Source organism: Larus michahellis, chromosome 8 (genome assembly GCF_964199755.1).
Source record: "Larus michahellis chromosome 8, bLarMic1.1, whole genome shotgun sequence".
Taxonomy (NCBI): domain Eukaryota; kingdom Metazoa; phylum Chordata; class Aves; order Charadriiformes; family Laridae; genus Larus; species Larus michahellis.
In genome coordinates this window covers 11379901-11392752 of record NC_133903.1, presented here as the reverse complement: position 1 = coordinate 11392752, position 12852 = coordinate 11379901, and the positions used below count along the sequence as shown (strand labels likewise).

The window sequence follows — 12852 nt, the reverse complement described above, 5'->3', positions numbered from 1 at the left end:
CCAGTTTTCAGTCTTTTCCTCTCATTGCAAAGGATTTTTTTAGTATTAGGTCTGTTGGTTATCATTAATTACTTATTGACAGCTGTAGGCAAAGGACAAAGTCTTGACTCGTTAGTGTTAACAGGAATATTACCATTAAATTCAATGCAGTGAAGATTCCACTCTAAGGAATCAAGATTTAATAAGTTTATTCTCATTGAGATGTTCTTTATAGGACATAAAATTCCATTTGTTTCAATGGGGTCATTTTATAATGCTAGTATTATTCATAATGAAAGCAAACGCAAAATCTAATATTAAAGGATACAGAAAAAAATATAAACAAAAAGTTAAAGACAAAAATAACAAAGATAAGGGCCATATGCTGACACCTATTAGATAAGGAAATTTAGAAATATTTAAGGAAATAATATTTTTGCATACAGTGCACCTTTAAGCTCCAGTGCAGATAGCTATATGTTGCTCAAAATGCATTCAAACAGAACTCTGGTCTCCATCAGTACACTGAAGCCCAAGGGAGGCATGGTCTGCTGGCAGAGCGATAAGGACAGCTCTCTAGCACATATGCTGAGGGAAGCTGCCCGCACTACTAGGGAAGCCAATAAAAATCAGCAGCGTATTCAACAATCCTTGTTTCTACCTTCCTGCTTACATCAAGCCTAAGCAACTCTTCTGTGCCCTGACAGTGTAAGGGGATGAAGTCTACTTCTCCCTGACTTCATGACCTTTCACTACAGTTGCATTCCTCTGGGATGAGAGAAAAGTCATCTATAGACTGTGAACAGATAAAATTTTCTTGGCAGCTGGCATACAGTTGTGGAGTTAATGAACAATTACAAATCTCAGCTCCTTAAGAATAAAATGTAAAATCTCTTATTTTCACCTACCTGTTCCACACTAATAATAATGATGAGAATAACAAAGCCATCCCTCCTATGACATGAGAAGAAACTAGAGATCCTTTACTGTGATTACTCTTAGAGCTTGTAAAGGTGTTCTGATACCATGGTGATGAATACAGTATAATTGCCAAGATAGATCATGGATCCAGCTGGCACTTCTCCCTCCTCCCCCACACATCATGGTGCTCACCACAACAAGTTTATGATTTTGTCCTAAAAATCTGTTGAGTCTTGTTGGTCTTTACGAATTTACTTGGAGAAACTGCAAAATGCTCTCTTCACTTTCATTTAGTCTAGACTGTATAAGAGAGGTGCATGATTTTTTTCAGAAATGACACACATGTGGTATATTATTCTCTTGATAAAAAAACTCCTCTGAAACCCTAGCTGATAAATAAATGTGAGTTCTCCTTGGCAAAAAAATATTTTATATACCTATCTGTCTGCTCAGTCATCTTAGGCAAGTTTTACCCAGAATGGTATTATTATGTTTGTTCAGGTGAGATTTATTGCTCATAAGCTCAAACATGAAGTCCTCTAAGTTAACTTCTACCTTGCACTTTTTCTCTTTACACAGGATTTACACAAGGATGAGGTTTTCTGTTTTGTTTTGTTTTTATCTACAAGGTGAGATAAATACTTGCTAGACTAGGCTATGTAAGAACCCAGAAATATTGCAATTCTCTTTTCTTCAAGAAAGAAAAAGTGTGAAAAATAATAGCAATCTCATTAGTTCACAAATCCTTTTTCAAGATATTTACTGACCTCTAAGTTTCAAAGAGTAAGCACTGCTATTTTCAATTTCCAAATTCTTAATAGCTGCATTGTACAAGAATGTCATTGCACTTTACACTGCTTTGTGTCCTTGCTGGCAGCATCATTATAAGTCAAAGTGGGGGGGTATGGACAGGGTTCTAATCTTTCATCTGCAGAAGTAGAACAAGGTATTCTCAGGAGTAAGTGGAAGAACTGGTTTTGTGGGGAAACCAGATGCCAGTCTCCAAGGTTTATAAATCTGTTATTCAGTATATTAGGATTTAAGGACAAAACATTTTTCACTGAGAGATTAATTTTGAACAGATTTTAGCTACTGAAAGACTTTATCTGTGTACATACCTAGATGCTTCCAAAACAATTATACTTGAAAAACTGGATGAAGTAGTAAGTACTGGGAGAATACGAGTAGATTAATTTCTAAGGGTTCTAAATGGGACCAGGGCTCCTTTCAGCCATGGTGAATTTTGCTCTTTATTTGCTTGAGTTGCAGAAATATGATTAACCAAAGTTTATCCTGAAGGAAATTAGTGCTTAAGTGTGAAAATCAGAGCTTTGAGACTACTAGCATAGCCTTATGCTAGCTTTTTTTATCCAAAGAGTCCAATTAAGAAAACCTGGCAGAAGCCTTAGAAGCAAGTATTCTCTGCTGGTTGTTAGTAAAAATTTGATCACTCTTTTTATTAAGACAAAGGGTGCCTGTTTGCCTAGTGAGAAGCTGAAGGGAAAAAATAGAGTGCAACACCAGAGCTACAGATTTCTTCTGGCTTTGGAAGCCAAGAGGAAAGACTGGAAATTCTAGTACCAGTCTGTTTATGATATTGTTATTTCTGGCTGACAGCAAGCTAACAGATGCTTCTTCAGGTCAGGGCTTCCCAGCCTGTTCCTAGATGAGCTTCGCATCCTTATTTACAGTAGATGGACTTCAAGTATTGTAGCATATCAAGTGCACGAACACACCATGCAAAGATCTCTCAATGCCTTAAAATGCACAGTGGGAGAAACCCTACTACAGTTAGCAATACTGGCTTACAAAACCTGCACTGGGCAAGAAATTTAGCCTGCGTGTATAAAAACAGTCAGTTCAGTCCAAAATAAATTCTCAAAAGAAGGCTTAGGGCAGACAGAAGCTATGCACAGTCTTTATGCTGATTATCTGCATGGATTCCTCCTCCTTCTTGCTAGATGACTGGAAATATGCTGACTTGCATAAATAACTTGTTTATATGGTGTCGTGATTTGGGCTGGACCAGCCACTGAATGAATGACAGATGCTCTCTTTGTCCTCTCTCCCCTTCAGAGGACAGGACAGAAAATGAGAGAGACACTTATGAGTTGAAAAGAAACTAAACTACTTTAATGAAATATTGATAATAAAATAATAAAAAGAAAATATAATAAGAAGAAAATAATGAAATATATACAATATATACAAAACCAGTATCAAGCTCCCAGGATGATGACCACGTCACTGGCAGGCACTGGGAAAGTCACAGATTGGACTCAGCAACAGATGGGAGCTGAACTGAGGAACTAGATTCAGGAACAAGGATCTGGATCAAGGCAGACAAAGAGAGTCCTCCTCGGACACCAGACATTGAAGAAAGAGACTGACCACTTTGATCCCTCAGCTTTTATACTGAGCATGGTGCAGATGGGATAGAATACTCTGTTGGTCAGTTTTGGGTCCTCTGTCCTGTCCACTACTCCCTGGAGGTGCTTTATGCTTTTCTGCTTTCAACCCTCCAACATGGCACATAAAGTGCGTGACCTTGGCTGTTACAGCAGTAATCTGCATACCATTCTTTGGTATTCACTATAAACATCAGACCTTATCTGCTAAAAGTGGACACTGTCTGAAAAAGATGCTGTTAATTTCAGATAGTTAGAAGAGGATTAACTGAAAAGTAAAATTGTTGAAAAGAAAATTGGTTCTGTTTTACCTCGAACCAGGACATATGGCTATACATTTTATATTTAACAATATTTAGATTTTTACTACAGCTTGCCTGGTTTCCAGTTAAGTTTGACCTTCTCTTGAGCCAAATTTGCCTTAAGATTTCTAGAGAGGCAAACAGAGTAATTGCTTTCCCATCAGCCTGTTCCCGAAAGGAATGTGATGATCTCCATCTAGGTAAGCTTGGAAGTATAATAATGAATGCTATTTTGCCAAAAGTTCAGCACTGGGAAATTCTCACCAATTCAGAATTCTTTAATACTTTTCACAGAAATAATCAAACAATATGGTGGCACATGAGACTAGGGTAGAATTTGTTGAACTGATGAAGGTAAAAAGGCACCATCATTTTGGAATCAGGAATTACAGAAATTTGTCATATACAGAAGTAAATATTGTAGTGAAGTGCGGCTTGTTGATACAGTATTACATCACATTTTATATGTCAAATAGGAATTGTACATCAAGATCTCCACCCACTGAATCAGATCACACATTTTATATATTATATACATATTTTGTGTACGTGTATATATATTGTATACACATAGATATGCTTTTCCCCTAAAGCCAGTTGCTCTGTTCCAAATGCTTGACTTTAAACTGTTTTCCCATAATGCCTGTCTTTCAGAGAATTTCAAATGCAGACTCAGATATATAAGCTTTCTCTACATGATATATAGAGAATTAGATGCCTCAGAAGGATTAACCTGAAAGTCTGCATACTGAGTGGAAAGCATGACAACCAACAATGAAGTGCTGATCACAGAGGTCTGTCTCACCCAGTGCTCTTCTGCAGAGGTTAAATAGCTAGCAGAAGATAGCAAGCAGGTGCCTCTTCCTAGTCCATTCAAGAATCTGGATTCTAAATCCTACTTTCATCTCTCAGCTTAAGAAGAACTTGTCCCTGTGTTCTTTCTGTTGTTTTTGTTTTGTTTACTTAACAGAACAATTAATAAGAGATGAAGAAGCTACTTCAGATTAATATGAGGAAGGACAGAAAAAGAAAGAAGAGGTTCTTTGGTGAGCAGAATATCATCTTGCTTACAGTTGTCACGGAAAGCCTAAATGTGAATCATTTGGACTTCACTCTGCTCTTCAAAACTGAAGTGGCAGGACGAGTACAACACCAACACTAGATATACTCCACTGGCTCTCCAATCAGTGATTACTTGTTCACATTCAAGGCCTTTCTTCAAGGTTTTCACTGGAGTACAATATAACTCTTATGGCATCTGCAACTCAAAAGGTCACTGCATTTTCTGAAAACATTTTGAGTTATGGAAGTCATGGGAGTAAGGAGACACCCCTTGAAAGTCTAAGCCTAAACACCAAAGATCAAAGCCTTGTTTATAAGCAGTTGAATGTGATGTACCTTTTCTCTGGAAAGATTTCTTTCATTCATGCCAAGATACTAAAATAGAAAAGATTTATAGGGAAGAGACACATGCATAACGACTCATCTTACTGTGAATTCGCATGTGCTACAGATTTAATTAAAAGACAGTAAAAGTAAATTTATATTTTCTTGATATTAAAGTTAATTGGTAAATACCAACACCAATCAGCAATCTTGCCATCTCTGCGAGAGCTTTGGCTAGGTTGTTAATATGCAAACACCAACAGCCTACACTCTACTAGGAATGATAAGCTCTATTTTTCTTACCTGAGTTCATTCCATTCAGGAGCCCAAATACATAGGAATGTATCATGGTTTTGATTTATTCATGTAACTCCAAATGACAGCACATACAGTGTGGATGCCATAGCTTCAGTTATTAGGAAAGTTTTCAGTTTCCACTTATTTTAGTTTTTATTTCCTCCCAGGCACTTATTATATTCTTCCTAGCATGCTGAGCTCTTCTAATGTTTAGAAATATTGTGGAACTGCAAAAAAGGCACAGTCAATTAATTCCTTCATTTGAATAATTAAACATTTTAAATACTCCCTCCATACCTTATGTTCAGCTATAGATATATTATTAATAGTAGCTTGTACTGTGTGCTGCAAAAGAATGTTAGGCACATAATTCCTAGAACCTGGGGAGGAGAACATTTCCTGACACTATGAATTTACCTACCCAATGACAAAGTTCTCTTGTTCTAATTCAAACGTGTTTCACATTGTAATAATTACACCGTATGAATGTTGTGCTTTTTTTATGAAAAATTCAGCACAGTTAATTATTCAAAAAATTGTTATGGTTGATGAATCCATCCCACTGTGTTCAACAAAAATGTTAATCGTGCTTCACTATTTTTAGGATGTTCCTGTTTTATCATTCATCCCAGTAGCTTAGTCTATAAAGTAAGACCATTGCATAGGTTCATGACCATAGGTTTGTAGCCAGACTGTGTTGTCAAATGGGTGTCATCAACATGCCACAGTTAAACGTGGTTTGTTACACCTCTGCTTGTTGAGTGCATCCGTATAGACAAATGGCCTTCAGTCTCTCTCTGTCTTTGGATTGGCATCATGTAATTTTCTCACTCTCAGACCCACTCTTGAACGACAGCATTCCATGACTCCACCGTGCTTGTTGAACAAGCCTGACCAGGCTTCATAGTAGTAGAGTCTTAGTTTTACCTGATTTTAAAGCTAGGGTGTCTGCAGCAAAAATAGATGGAACAGTTCGTTTTGCAAGGTCACTGGGTAAATTTGCCACAGAGTAAATTTGCTAAGCATTGAATGTAGCACTCTTCTCGTTCTTAGCCTACAGAAGGCTAAGAATAAGTACAGAACATATAGCTTCTACACATTCTCTACTGCACACACCTGCAACCAAGAGGCAAACATCAAGATGATCTTTAATGGTTCCATTAAAGAAGAGGCACTTTAGTTAATTTCTTTATTTTGCCTGCTGTATAGGGGATATCTCTTTATTGTGATCATCCTTCAGCAAATGTAGGAATGTACCAAGATAAGACCAAGCAATATTTCCACTAATAAAATTTTAGTTTTCCATTGTTTTAAAAATAGAAGAAATTCAAAGAGTGGGAAAGCCACTTTTCGATCATTGATTTAAGTCTGCTTTTTTATAGTTGGACATTGGACTCTGTTACATTTGTAACAGATCTGAAAAATATTGGAAGGTTAAACTGTTAAAAGAACACCACTATGCGAATACACACAGTGTTTGGTGTCATTGACTTAGTTGTTATGAACAAGTACAACTGGAAGAAATCTGAAAAAAATCATCACCAACACAGTGAAGGAGGAGAGTAGTTGAAGTGAAGGGCCACTGCAAAACATGTGGATTACTTTTGCCTTGTATGGCATGCAGTCTTGTCCTCATCTATTATTAATTTTGAAAGTAAAAGCTTTGTGGTGCATGATATGTTTTCAGTCATAAATCAGACTCTGTGTGATCTTTATATCTTTTTACCTAAGGCCTGTAAAACACCTACAGATCTTTAGACTAGGAACCTGAGAGAAGTTGAAAATGTAATTTATTGCTGAGATAATACTGTTGAAAAATGGATCCTTCTGGTTATCTAATATTATCATTAATGGAAAAGGAAAGGTCTTTGAAATTCTGAGAAACAGAAGTGCTAGACACAGCTGAAAGAGTCCACGCTGGAACATTAAAAAATCAAGTACTATTTAATTTTCAAATCATATTTGCTACAAATTAAACTAAGAGGTTTGTAATAGCAATAATTACCTATTCTGCATCCTTCATCAGTCTCTGAACTAATTTTCTTCAGTCATTACTTGAGTGAAAAAAAAAAAAAACTTAAATGGGTCATTTATGCTTAAATTAATCTGTGTTTTTCCTGAAGTACCTTCTTTGTTCATCTCCAGCTTTAATTACTGAAAAACATTTTGTTTTATAGAAATCTGTTGCAAAATAGATGCATCCTTCATAGTCATCCTGTTTCAGGAAGTTCAGTGACTGCTATATTAGTGACATTACAGATGGTAAAGTCAATTTTGAGATCTATTTCACATGCAAAACCTGTCACGCAACATGAGTGAATACTAATGTGTAGAAGAGTTCTGTGAAGGTTTTAGTGGACATAAATCATTCTCTAAGGCAGCAAGATTCTCTCAACTGCTGATGCAATCTATTGGTAAGGCTGTATTTTGAGGGAAGCGTAGTGGTAGTCTGGGACCCGTGAAGGCCAATCAACAAAAGAGTTAACTTGTCTGATTGATGCATAACTTACAGTTTCCACTTACACAGAGGACAATTCTGTGGTGTCAAACCTCACTCTGTAGCAAAAGCTACAACTTCTACAACAAAGTGGTATGCCAATGGTTCTTCTTTCACATTTTTTTTTGTAATCACTTTTTTTTTCTCAGAGTAATCTGATGTCATTTCTTTATGTCCAGTTTGTTATATCCTGTCACAATGGTGATGTACGTGTGCTTCTCAAAAATATATCTGGTTAAACAAGTGAGCTGCAAAGAGCCTGCCTGCTAAAATTCTGGCTTTCCATAAAAGAATTTCCCCTTTTATGAAAGAGGATGAATTCTCTTTATACAAGAAAGGAAGAAAAAGGAAGTATCATTTTTTCAAAGAACCCAAATTGTTTGCATGTCACCTGTAATGTAAAAATGAGTTTTTCTAGTCTGAAAAACAATTTTATGCTTTGAGCAAGGAAATAAAGGGATTTGCCCAGTACGTTTGCAATGCATTTTGAGTTAACCAATGTAAAAGTAAAACAAGAATGTCCTTGTTGTATGCCTAGTTGAAAAAACCTCTAAGTGCTCTGATTGTTTATTGAATTTTAATACTTGAAGGATTGCTGCTGCTTTGATTTTTTTTGGCAGAAATAGCAACTGTGGTTAATGATCATCTGGGTTTTTATTTTTTTTCTAATAAAATGTCATTTATCAGCAAAGAAGGAGAAAGGAATCTGAGAGTCATGCATACAGATGCATAAACTAAATTCTGCTTCTTCTGCCAGATTGCTGCTTTTGCTTGTACATTAATGGGAAATCTGTTTGTTTAAAAATAAGAGAAGTCCAACAAGTCCAAATTTTAGATCTAGCTGTGAATTAAAAGTCTTAATCTAGATTTTTCTTCTTACACCAAGTCCCATAATATATACCTGAAGCCTGTAGTACTATAAAAACACACACATACATATGTGTATGTATATATATATACTGAATAGTTTCTTCAAATCTATTTATATGCCTAATTCCCTTCCATTTGTGACTGGACAGGTCTTGATGAGCAGCAGAAATCATAAACTTTAGATAGTACGTAAATGCTGTCCAATTCTGACTGGAATAATTCTGGAGAGCATTTAAGTCAGAAAGTTCTTAGATAGTTCAGGATGAGGTGACAGTCAATCACAAATTTTCTGCATAATTTTGGAAGTGGGTACTTCAATTAAAGCCTTGATTTTTTTCACCTAGCTCTAGCCCTGCTGGACTCCTGTGCTTTTTTTCTGTATCTAGCAGTGTAAATACAAACTCAGGACCCAAACATCCATGGCTCTTCAGGAGTAGACACCTGATGTGTCAAAAATAAGCACCAGATCAAAAAATTGCTTTTAGTATAGTGCTCTGATTCACTTGAGTCATTATTGGTCATGACTTTTGAATTTGCTGGCAGCCCTGGTCTCAATTACTCAATGAAAGGTGCAAGTACTCAGTGTACCTGAAAATGAAGGCTCACGATAGGGAAATCCAAAATCAGAGGCACCCTGAATAAAGTAGAACTTTTGAATATTTGGAAGCGCACAAAATGAATGAGACATCTTACAAAAACGACCAGTAGATCTAGATAGAACCTGTATCTGTGTCAGAAATGGGAATTCAGTGTGCAAAACAAATTGAGTTAAATAGTGTGTTTAACTCATTACATCAACTTTTATATCTCTCATAGTTACAGTGATTCAAGGAATATATTACAGGTTTCTTGAACAAATGGAGCCTGCCCACACTAAATGAGTCAGATAAAAATCAATTACATTGTGGATTCTTAACTGTGGAAATAATCAATGTCATCATTGTTCCCTTCCTAGCAACAAAACATTGGTCCTGGTCAACCAATCTTTTAAAGCTGGTTTGTGCAAAGTATTTTTAATATTTTTATATTGTTTTGTGGGCCCTTTGAAAATGGAAAGCCATTTGGTATCAAGATTAAATATTAACAGGAGGTTTTTTTAACATTGATAAGCACTCTTTAGTGTAGTAATTCATTTACGTTCATATAGAATGTCAAAGGATCAGACCTTAAGTTTTATCATATTCTGTAATGGTTTAGGCTCAGACTGCTCAATTTATTTATACTGGCATAGTCATCCTGCAGTCTTGTACTCTCAGCAATGGAACGGGAGACAGAGATGGAGTGGGCTAGTATGAGATAGTACTGTAAATTTTCAAAACTTACTAATTTTTATCCATTAGCTTTTCTGGGGAGAAGAATAGGAGGCTTATCATATGCCAAACCTTTCAAAATGTTACATCTGCTAGGAATGCTGTTCTGTTACAGGATTTACGGGAGCTGGAAGAAGAGATTAATAGAAAACAGACTTGATACATTGTATGCATTATTTATTTTCAGCGTGTGTAGGACCATATTGTTTCTAAACAAATACAATGATGTGATCCTTTTTATATCATCAGGTTTTATTAATTCCCATTTTTTTCTCTAACTTATCCCTCAAGGACTCATATATATCAGCATGCACTGAAAACAGATGTTGATAATCCTGTGTGTGTTGTTTACACCTCCAACCTTCATTGGATTCTCTGAATTCCAGATGGCAGATAGTCATTCTATTCTATGTATAAGATTAAAATGGTTTAGTTTCTGTATATCCGTCTGTGCTTTGTAATTTTAATTCCAATGTTTAGAACAACCCTGTTCTGTCCTTTTCACCTTTTGTATTCTTCCATTTTTGCAATTTGTTGTCTTCTTGTCATTTGCTGAGAATAGAGAAAGGACTCCTTCCTTCAACCACTGCTTTGACTATTTTGCTCTTTATATGTATTGCTCATGAGATATAGTACATTTTAGAATTACTTGTTTTATTAGAGCTTTATCTTGGTCTCTTGAAGTGCATACAATCATACTTTCAATCGCAGTCGGAAATAGAGTGTCTGTCTGCTAGTGGATTTTTCAGAACTTCCAAGTTGTTAAGAACTGTAAGGACTGGCAGGGTGATATTACGCACACTAGAATAAGTCTTAGAAGATCTGGACTCCTCAGATCTGCACTATTCTAATCAGAGTCATTACTAAGCTAAACCTTATATAAGCATTTTCTTTTCAAAACCTCCATTTCTCACTTCTTATCTATCTTATTTTCAATATACTGCATGCTGTTCCAGAATGATATATTCTCCTCTGTATTATTCTCGATTTATACTCTGTAAGTAAGACCAGACATGTGGTACTATAAATTATTTATTCAGTGTCATCATATTTATGATACTTTGTATAACAAATCAAGTCCTGTGACAAAATTCTGCTGGTTTATCTAGGCCTCATCTGGAATAAGTCCATGAAAATCTATAATTAAGCTAACACAGATCAGTAGTAACTTTAAACAATTTAGTCATAGTAAAATGAGTTTAGCTGTATGGCATTTGGTCCCTGATCTTGGCTTCAAAAATGCATACTTCAAATTTGGCAGAGGAAAGGAAGCAGGAGAGAGCAGAAATCCCCCTCCTGCACACACACTCCCCATCCTCAGTTCTCACGTTTATATGCAAATGTTCTTTTATTTCTGCAGATGAAAACACTTCTGCACTCAAGCTGCAAAATGGCACAAGAAAATGTGTTTAAGTTACAAAATGGAAATTTCTTGTGACATCCCTATTACAGTAGACAATATTCAAGCTGATGTAGTATCAGAGGATGCCATTTGAAGAGGAGACAATGTAGGCACACTGCATACTCACCGTACTCATCACCTCGAAAAAGCTGAGCATCCTGAGGCTCATCCGTGACCCATCCTGCAAAGAGATCAGATACAGTACTGACAACAGAATTTTGTAGAAGAGAGCCCCCTACGCATGCCTAGAAAAAAAGAACTGTGAAATTTCAGAGATTTAGATAAATCCAGAAGATCTAAGAATCCACATCTCTGCCGGCTCTGATTCAGTCTTTCAGATGTGCATACCTTAAGAAAACTGGTTGCCTTTAGCAACACATCCAGGTTAAGACAAAGGTGTGCTGATCACAAGCTCACGTCCCTCTGCTACAAAACTACAGTATGCTGTGGTGCCAAAACAGTCATGTTCTCTACGCTTTTTGGCCTGATCTTGATGGTTCTTCACTTGCAAAACACATGCCAAGTTTAGCTGACGTCATGCAGCAGTCGTATATTCTGGTATATGGCTGCTCAGCCCTATTAAGCAGGTGAGAAGAAAATGGAAAAGAAACAGGTCAAAAATCTCTTTGGATCATTCAGCCAATTGCTCTTATATTAGCATGAGCGGTTCCAGCTTTAGACCACGATCACCTCTTCCTGTGATGATGTTAGGATATTTAGATAAGCTGCACCTGAGAGTCAAAAATGCATTTTAGTATTTCCTTGCTTAAGGTACCAAATGCTGCCTCATAAAGAGGGGAATTGACAAAAACGACTTAATAAAAAAGACTTCATCTAGCGCTTTCCATCTAATGATCATCAAGCAGTTTACAAGCAGGAATGAAACGGTTTTCATTTGTGGATAATATCCCCAATTTACAGATGGAATAATAATCCAGCCATAGGAATGCATTTTAGTCGATGACAGGAACCTTATCTAGTGTTTCGCTGTAGATTCCACAAGATGAATAAAGAGGCGCTCACAACTCTGCATGTCACACAGTGTGGCGTAATGGGCTGTCTGACTGGAAAATCACAAACGTATTATCCTGCCTGTATTGCTAAATCAAAAAAGGACTCCAGGCCAGAAAAGATTAAGAAAACATTTCCTTGGAACGTTTTTCAGTATTTATGTATTTCAGTTATTACCTGACCACGTAGCCCGGTGCCGAATGGAAGCCATGTGGGCCATGGCAGCTGCCCACCTGCAGCCATGGGCAAGGCAGGGCCAGGCCGGAGAGTGGGCCGTGGGGGTAGGGACACACTGGGCCTTCACTTTCTTCATGTAACTTTTTCTCTTTTTCGAAGAGCAGCTGGTGGTGATGTCTAATTTTGTGAGTGCAATTGATGCTAAGGTGAAATCTGACCTGGACAACACCCCTTCGAGGTACAAAGGAAGGCTGCCAAAGCTTTTAGAGGACATCAGTTTATTTCAGTTCGC

General features: G+C 36.8%; 1 protein-coding gene across 1 annotated transcript in view; it reads left to right on the top strand.

The window, feature by feature from the left end:
- Positions 1 to 12852, top strand: part of CPPED1 (calcineurin like phosphoesterase domain containing 1) — a 105981-nt gene that overhangs the window by 43062 nt on the left and 50067 nt on the right. The gene's annotated exons all lie outside the window — the stretch shown is intronic.